The following is an 8,838-nucleotide window of genomic DNA, read 5'->3' as shown; positions in this document are numbered from 1 at the left end:
ATTATTGTTTGAATGTGAGGTTATAGTAATCTCTACTATCTATCTTATTTGAATAGTGTAAATTTACACATTTATCTAGTAAAATAATATAAATTTTACCTTTTTATTTTTATTTTTTTTATATAACTGAATTTGTACCTAGAAATTAGACTTAACAAGGGGCCGAGTTTAAATACCACAGTCAAGTACCAGTAGACTCAAACCAAGTTTTCTAACCATGATGTAGGCCAAAAATCCCAACTTTCTTCAAGGGAAATAAGATTCCTAATAGCATTTTAATATGTCCTTTAATTTAGGTATGCACTTCATTTTATAATGGTGCTGTACTTGATATTTATTCTAAAATTAAAGGGTGGGACGCATTATTGTTGTGCTTAATGTTCGTTAATTGGATGCTATGTTTAATCTCCACAATCCTTCTTGAAAATGTTAGGTAGATGTCCATTGTGCATCGTATAGCATATACTACGCAAATTCTATTTTCTGCTCTCTTTTTGGGAGTTATTTCAAGATAATATGTTTAGGGTGCAGTTGGCATGCGGATGCATCCTCTAGCGGTAAGGTGCACTTTCAAATTTTATCATGGTATATAATTTTGATGTAAAATATTATTAGGATTATCTCAAAATATATTTTTATATCTAATTATACACTTTTAAATTTAAAAAACGGTTAAAATCAAGTAGATGTATAAACATATGAAAATCTTAAAAATGGACGGTGTAGATAATATGTGGTAAAATGCACGATTTCGAGACTTAAAATTTTTTTTTTTTTCATGGTCATTGATCTCGATGTCGAGATGATCAATCAAAGGGTTTTTCAACATTAAAACTATGTTTTCCGATGGATTTTTGAGGTGCATATGTAGTTCCACATTATAAGGTTGCATCCTTATGTAAACTTTTTCCTTTGTGATATATAATTTCTTGAAACTGACCAATGCAATTTTTTGGAATATCAGTTTTAACAAGTACCCCAATTCTCTAGGTCTAGATATGCATCATGATCTCTATCTTTTAAGGAAGTTTGAATCTTCTTTTTTGGAATATCAGTTTTAACAAGTACCCCAATTCTCTAGGTCTAGATATGCATCATGATCTCTATCTTTTAAGGAAGTTTGAATCTTCTACCATGGGTAACCAGTGGCCCGCATAAATCGGTATAGAAAGACTTGCCCTTTCCTTATCTCTCATCGATATTATCTACCTCATTCAAATACATATATCCTTATTTAACGGACTTTTCATCTCTTTCTCCACATATATTTAATTTTGAATTTTTTTTTTCTAAAAGGTTTTCTATCTAGTATACATTCCTTATCATATAAGCCTCGACTGCGCAGTTTCTCATTGTTACATCCAGTCTTGAATCGATCTTTTTTCTCCATCATAAGTTTACTTTATGGAAAGTTTGTCCTTGTTCTCTCTCATAGTGTGCGTATAGGATTCCCTTTTTTTTAAAAGGGCAAGTCAGTGGGGATTTGGGCTATAACCTTTGATGAGAATCGAGCTCTCCTCGGTACTACCACCAAGGCTTCAACTTAACCGTTCGGTGACAATCGAGACACCTTATCCAATGGAGTCAAAGACCTCATCATGGGGTTCGGCAATACTACCAAGGCCCCAAAGTGAAGAAGAAGAAAAATTGCAGTCTTATTACTTTGAGGTACAATTTCTCTCTTTATATAACAGCAGTAAAAGTCAAACAAAAGAAAAAGCAACATAAAAAGTTCAGCTGATAAAATATGGATTTAGAAAAATTTGATTTACAATTAAAAGTATTTTAGAAAAAAACCCAAGAAAAATAAAATGATAAAAATAGGGAAAACGATAAGAAAAGCTCACAAATCATTGTATAAAATAAAAGTAAAAAAATTCTCCATGATTTTATTTTTGAAGTTTTTAAATACCTCGAGTTTTGCATAATACACTTCAAGAGAGGTTGATGGTGTTTTTGTTTTTGATTTCTCTTATTAAAATAATCATTGAATGTCTACTTTCTTAATATGTGAAATCTTGTTTATACATCAATTTTTTACTCTATAGATAGTTATCATGAATGATCTTGATTTTCGATACTGCTTAAAACCATGAGATGGGCTGAGCCTTTTTTTAATGTCCCAATCCCGAGTCACAGTCCAACTCGGGGTATTTGCCAGGTTTTTCCTCCGGAATAGCTAAGGTGCAGACCTGGCTCGAGTTCGAGGAAAATAATTAATATTAAGGATTGTATATTATGAGACTATTTATTTTTGAATAATTAATATTAAAAATTGTATATTATGAGACTATTTATTTTTGTTATAAAGAGATTACAATTACTTTTAATATTAGTTATCAAATGGGATGTGACGTCTAGTCCGAGCTGATTACTTGGACCGAGTCCGAGTAACTCAGATTAGTGCAAAGTAATATAAGAGCAAAAAAACAGAGTCAAAACATTATAAAAAATGTAAAAAATTTTGTTTTTTTTTTTGTAAATATATGTTTAAAGTAATATTAAGCAAAACACTTCAAAATAAAGTAGTAAAGAAATAGATTTTTAAAAAAATCAACTTGTGACGGGGGTATTCTTGAAATAATCTAAAAAAATATGGAACAAATGTAAAAATAATTATTTATGGTCAAATTTCAATCTTTTCCAAAATTATAGAAAACATATCCTAAATGAATTCCTTATTTTTTAGGTTTATTTATGATTTTTTATCGAATTTGTTTTAATATCTCACTGAGTTGTCGGCTTAGCAAGTGCTTGAGCCCGAGTAACTCCGCCAAGTGGTTTCTACTTGGGTGATTTTTCAATAGCTGCTTATAACTACCACTTTTAAAATTAGCCCTAATTTGAAATTTGACGGATACAGATTTAAACTTTGACCTAATTTGAAATCTCACCGTAGAATTTCACGGATAGAAAAGTGTTAAAATATCAACTCAGTACGATTAGTACTCAGTACTCCGGATCTGGCTGAGGCGAGTCGCCTTAGTCTGGCTCTTTTCTTTTTTTTAAAAAAGAAAATAGAGAAAAAATGTTGTTATATATATATAAAATTACATACATATCCTTTTTTTAAAAAAAGAAAATAGAAAAAAATGTTGTTATATATATATAAAATTACATACATATCTGTTATAGTTTCCGTTATTACGGCTCTATCGAATAGTTTATGTTATTACTACCGAATAGTTTCTGTTATTACCACCGTATCCATTTTTTTCATGTCAAAACCACCATATCTATTTTTTATATCAAAACGAAAATTTAAAAAAAAGATAAGTTCACAATTCAAAATATTAAAAAACACCAATTTTGGCTCTTGAAAATTTAAAATAAAAAACACTTACAAAATTTATGGCTCTTGAAAATTTAAAATAAAAAACACTTTGAAAATTTATAATTAATTTGAGCCCCTAAATTTAGAGAGAGAGGTATGTAGAGGGGAAAGAGAGTTTAAAAAAAAAACCATTTTTACCCATTGAAATAGAGAGAGAGGAAGGTGGAGAGAGGATTTTGGTTATTCAAAAATCGAAATTGGCACCGTTGAAATATTTTGAAAAAATTCATATTTTTTTTAAATTTCAATTTTGACATGAAAAAAAACGGTGATAATAACCGAAATTATTTGGTAAAAAGCCATAATAACAAAAACTATGACGGATATATATATATATATATATATATATATATATATATATATATATATATATATATATATATATATATATATATATATATATATATATATATATATATATATATAATTTTCCATATCATGAGTCCCATCGCCATATTGAAGCTTGCCAGCGGGTGTGTTGAATAGTATGCCGTTCTAGTATCCGTCCACAAACGAACCTCTTTCGAAGAGGTTTCGACATCCATTCTCGGGGCCGACATTTTATTTTGAACTAAAAAAGAGACTTTGGAACTATTAAAAAATGATGGCTTTAAAAAGTGATAGGCGTAGGCATTCGAACCCTCAACCAGGTTTAAAAAATGATGTACAACCTTTGACTAGCCGAGGTTTGGAACCATAGATATGATATCTTGGTACAGTTGTCTTTAATATTATATTTTTAATGTGTTGTTTACAATCCCAAATTTCAATGCTCTTTACAATTTTGAAATATAGCTTGACTATGAAACCAGCATATCATGATGAGATACAATCACAAATATGGAAATTCTGCAAAACCTTATATTGAAATTTGTGATTTCTTGATTTAACAGATCCTAAGGAATTTAATCATGCCATGTTGGGGAAATAAAGAAATGGCATGTTCAAGATACATGGTTAGTATTAGGTCTGACCCAATATTCAGGCTCTTCCCACGTCATTCTCTCACGAATGATTGTGTATTGATGAACATAATCTTTAAAGTGAAGACATATGTGGGTCGAGGAGGTATCGGTTCTGAAATTCGAGAGGGTAAGAGATCGAATCGAGTGTGGCCATGGAAGACCGCCATCCCTTTGGATGTTCTAGTTCTAAGAGACTCTGCTAAAGGATTCATCTACTTCTTAATTGACAAGTTCATATTCATGGGCATTCCCCAGAAGATCATAGCCTCCCTAGTATGTCAAGTCATGGTTCAACTGAGGGTGACCTCGAAGGACTTCACCGCTTCGCACCTTGAACCAACCATTAATGTAGCATTGGAGGTATTTCTGTCTGTGGAAATTGAGAGGGAGATTGAAGAATACGAGGATCCAGCGGAGAAAGATTGAGAGGGAGATTGAAGAGTTTGAGGATCCAGAGGAGAAAGATAATGTGTGTGTGCCTGTCTGAGGTTGGTGTTCAATATGATGATGATGCATGGGAGATGCCATGTAACCACATTTATCACATTGATTGCATTTTGCATTTTGAAGTGGCTAGAGTCCCATGATTTATGTCCAGTGTGCGCCGATCTTTATGATAAATGATTGCATTTTGAAGTGGCTAGAGTCCCATTTTTTATGTCCACTGTGCCGATCTTTATTTATTAAATAACAAGTCAAGGTAAGAGCAAATACTTGTATATATTGATGAAACTTTCTGAATTTGTTTTTGAGCAAATACTGTCCTACAATTATAGGAATTGTCCCTTAGGACTTGTTTTTAATGGTTAGAAAATCTGAGTCAAGCGCCTGATCTTGTACAGGAAACAAACTTGAATAATTAATTTTTTATTCTTTTCCATTATTTCTATGTTTTTTTCCTACCTGTGGTATTCTTCCTTTTGCTTTTCGATAATATGTCAGAGGCAATTTTATGCTTTATTTCCCATACTCATAGGATGTTCACACTACTTTACTTGTTTACGAGTCGATGAAGTACACAATCAGTGGATTCCATATTTGGAAATCATGTTTGCCACAACTGTGGACACGACTTCTGTTTTTAGAACTCAAAAGTTCAAAAGAAACCAGTTGGCAACCCAATCTCTTGAAAAATTGTGACCAGTAAAACTGGTGATAATAGAATTGTGTTAGTCTGTTAACAGTGATACATGTTAACAGAATTGTGTTGAGAAGAAACAGATTCTTCTATGAATAGTGACATTGAAGTAACCAATTTTCAAGGCCGTTTAGACTTCATATAAAAGACTCAATATCTTGTTCAATTACACTATATTTGTAATTGTCTCTCTCACTTTCTCTCTCAAATGTATGCTTGTAAATATAAAAGTTAATACTCTAATACTCTTTGGTTGTTGCTGTTCGAGTGCATTTAAAAACAAGTGAAATAAATAAGATCTCCTGTTCTTTTGTGTACCAGGGATAAATCTGTCGTAAAGCTTGGTTGGTCACTTAGATCAATCTAATAAAGGGGAAAATATTATTTTGGGATAGTGTCATTCATTGATTAGGGGGCAAATGTTATTTTGGGAGTGTAATAATCCTTCAGTTCTTCATTTTTTTCTCAGCAATTCAGCTCTAGTTCACTCACCTTTCAATGGAGCAAATATGATAATATTTTGGAACAAATGGGCACATATATGATTATATTTTGGAATTATTTGGTTTATAGATCTGGGATGACTATTGACTTTATATGTGCTAATCTAAGAGCAAAGCTGACAATGGCCGGTCAGTCTAGCCCGGCCCTAACAAATTAGGACCTAGGACAAAATATGGCTTGAGAGGGCCAAGCCAGGGCCGGCCCTCCAAGGTCATGGGTTGGGCTGGGCCTAGGCCATGGCAGACCAAATTCAGCCTGGTCCAGACCTTTCTTTGTTTCTTCTGTTTTTCCGGGCCGGTTGGGCTCTAGCTGCCCCCATGGGGACCATGGCTGGGCTGGAGCCAGGACTAGCTGTCCCCAGGCCTGGTTCATTGCAAGCCCCTACCTAATAGTTATCAAATTAACCGAGAGAACGATAAAACCGTAAACATTTATCATGAGTGGAGCATAATATGTCTCTTATCTCATCAAACCATATAGTTTACAAACTGGGAGCTATGCTCCTCTCATCTCATCAAACCATATGGTTTACAAACTGGGAGCTATGCTCCTCTCATCTCATCAAACCATATGGTTTACAAACTGGGAGCTATGTTAGCCAGAACTCAGGATATTCACATGTTACCAAAAGCATGCGAGCCTAGTGTAATATGACAAACAAGTATGGTGCAACCTAGTGTTTAAAACATCGGACTAGAGGGTTAGACCGTTTACCCACGAGTTCCAAGTTTAAATTGGCTAACTCTCTGAACCAGATCAGGAGTTCATGGTGTTATAAAAAACATTGAAATTTGATGGAGGAAAAATGGATAATAAAAATAAAACACTTACAATCAAAATCGAACATTTGATTTCATCTCTATGAGCTATAGATCAAAATAAAAAATTAAAATTAAAATTAAATGATAAATTCAAAGTCAATATGGAAAAGAAAACTCAATTGTTCATCTTTGGATCCCAAAAATGATTTATATCTTATAGACTGTTTGAAAATATCAAAATCATGATATCTAGAGAGAAAACGATAAAAATGATAGATAAAAATATTTGAAAATGGTAAAAAAAAGAAAAGAAGAACAAGCAAAAGGCAATCATGTAGTTTGATGTTTAGGAACATTCTGGAGCAAATTTGGTGAAACATTGAGGAAGAAATTGATGGTTTTTTATCTCAATTTTAAAAGTCTTAGGGAACTTTTTCCATTTGAAAAAAGATTCAAAACCCACCATTTGCAATTATTTTTCCTTTTTTGGTTTTTTAAATGAAAATTAACCTCCCTGCATTTGCAATTCCCAAGGAACCTTCTTCTTCCTCTTACACCAATTGATAACATTTAAAAAATCCCCTTCCACAATACAAATTTTCCCAATGTGTTTCCCATCGAAGAGCTTAAGACCCTGAAGAAGAGCAAACAACTCAGCATAATCTGTAGATTTCTCCCCCAAAGGACCTGTATAAGTGAACATAATTTTGCCTTCCCAATCCCTCACAACACCTCCAAAACCCGCCAAGCCTAGATTCCCTAAAGAGCTACTATCAAAATTCTACTTAAAAGTTCCCCTAGGAGGCGAAGACCATAAGCTTTTTGGCCTACAGTTGCGGACCCCCAAATGTAGGAGGTTAAAAAAATTATATCTCACATCAGTTTCAACAATATCTTTCCCTATTTTCAAGATCGATAAATGCATCCATATAGCATGAAAAATTTTATCCAATATTCTAATAGGAGCAAACCAATGGTTTAAAAAACGGATCGGTGACCCGGATCGGGCTTCCAAAAAACCAATCCGGATCGGCGAATCGGCGATCCGGATCGGGAATCGAGTGAATCGGTCAGAATAAAGCTTAAAAAAAATCCGAAAAAATTATTAAAATTCATTATAAATATTGTTTTTTAGGAATTCAATAAGAAATGAGGGTACTCCATTAAGAATTTTCATGTTTTTGAATGAATATGCGAATATTGATATGTTCTTTCCCTGCATGAACCGCCATTCAGCATTTAATTTACATCACACAAAAGGATAAACATATAATTATCATGGAATAAGTATATCAGCATACATGGACTACAATAAAGCATAAAATTAGTAACATATGATCTAAAAATAAAATGATAGACGACGTTATTGTTCTTCTTGGTCACGCTGGTGCCATTGATTGGATTCGTTTAACAATTCATTGATTCGATCTAAAAACGAATCATCGATATTAGCAAGCGTCTGACTATTCCCAAATCCCTGAGTGTTAGTGTTTTGTTGTGTTCCCAATCTAAAATCCTCGAAGATTGTCCATCCTTCATGCTCACCTGCATTGTCGTGCTCATCCCTACACTGTTGCTATTGGGACTCGATATGTGAATAATATGGCTGGGATAGGGTGGCCTCAGAATCATCATCTCTCTCATTTTCTCTTTGAATAATATGGATTAAAAAAAAAAATAACAAATTTTCAAAAAAATCGATCATGGATTAAAAAAAAAAATCACAAATTTTCAAAAAATTCTATCATGGATTACAAAAAAAAATTCGATCATGGATTAAAAAAAAAAAATCACAAATTTTTCAAAAATTCTATCATGGATTACAAAAAAAAAAATTCAATCATGGATTAAAAAAAAAAAATCACAAATTTTCAAAAAATTCAATCCTGGATTACAAAAAATTCGATCATGGATTCCATAAAATTCGATCATGGATTACATAAAATTCGATCATGGATTACATAAAATTCGATCATGGATTACAAAAAAAAACAAACAAAAAAAAACAAAAAGTTTAATCGTGGATTACAAAAAAAGAAAAAAACAATTCGATCATGGATTACAAAAAATTCAATCATGGATTACAAAAAACTCTATCATGGGTTACAAAAAAAGCAAAAAACAAAAAATTCAATC

The 8,838-nt window shown here is 32.5% G+C and overlaps 1 long non-coding RNA gene across 1 annotated transcript; it reads left to right on the top strand.

The window, feature by feature from the left end:
* The first annotated feature begins 219 nt into the window (after window positions 1-219).
* Window positions 220-4,935, top strand: LOC110007018 (uncharacterized). Its single transcript, XR_016049725.1, has 2 exons — window positions 220-1,668; window positions 4,228-4,935. It is a non-coding gene; the product is annotated as an uncharacterized LOC110007018 (long non-coding RNA).
* The last annotated feature ends 3,903 nt before the right edge of the window (window positions 4,936-8,838 follow it).

This window comes from Amborella trichopoda, chromosome 2 (assembly GCF_054954075.1).
Source record: "Amborella trichopoda isolate Santa Cruz 75 chromosome 2, AtrichopodaSantaCruz75HAP2 v2.0, whole genome shotgun sequence".
Classification (NCBI taxonomy): Eukaryota; Viridiplantae; Streptophyta; class Magnoliopsida; order Amborellales; family Amborellaceae; genus Amborella; species Amborella trichopoda.
This window is presented reverse-complemented; position numbering and strand designations above follow the sequence as displayed.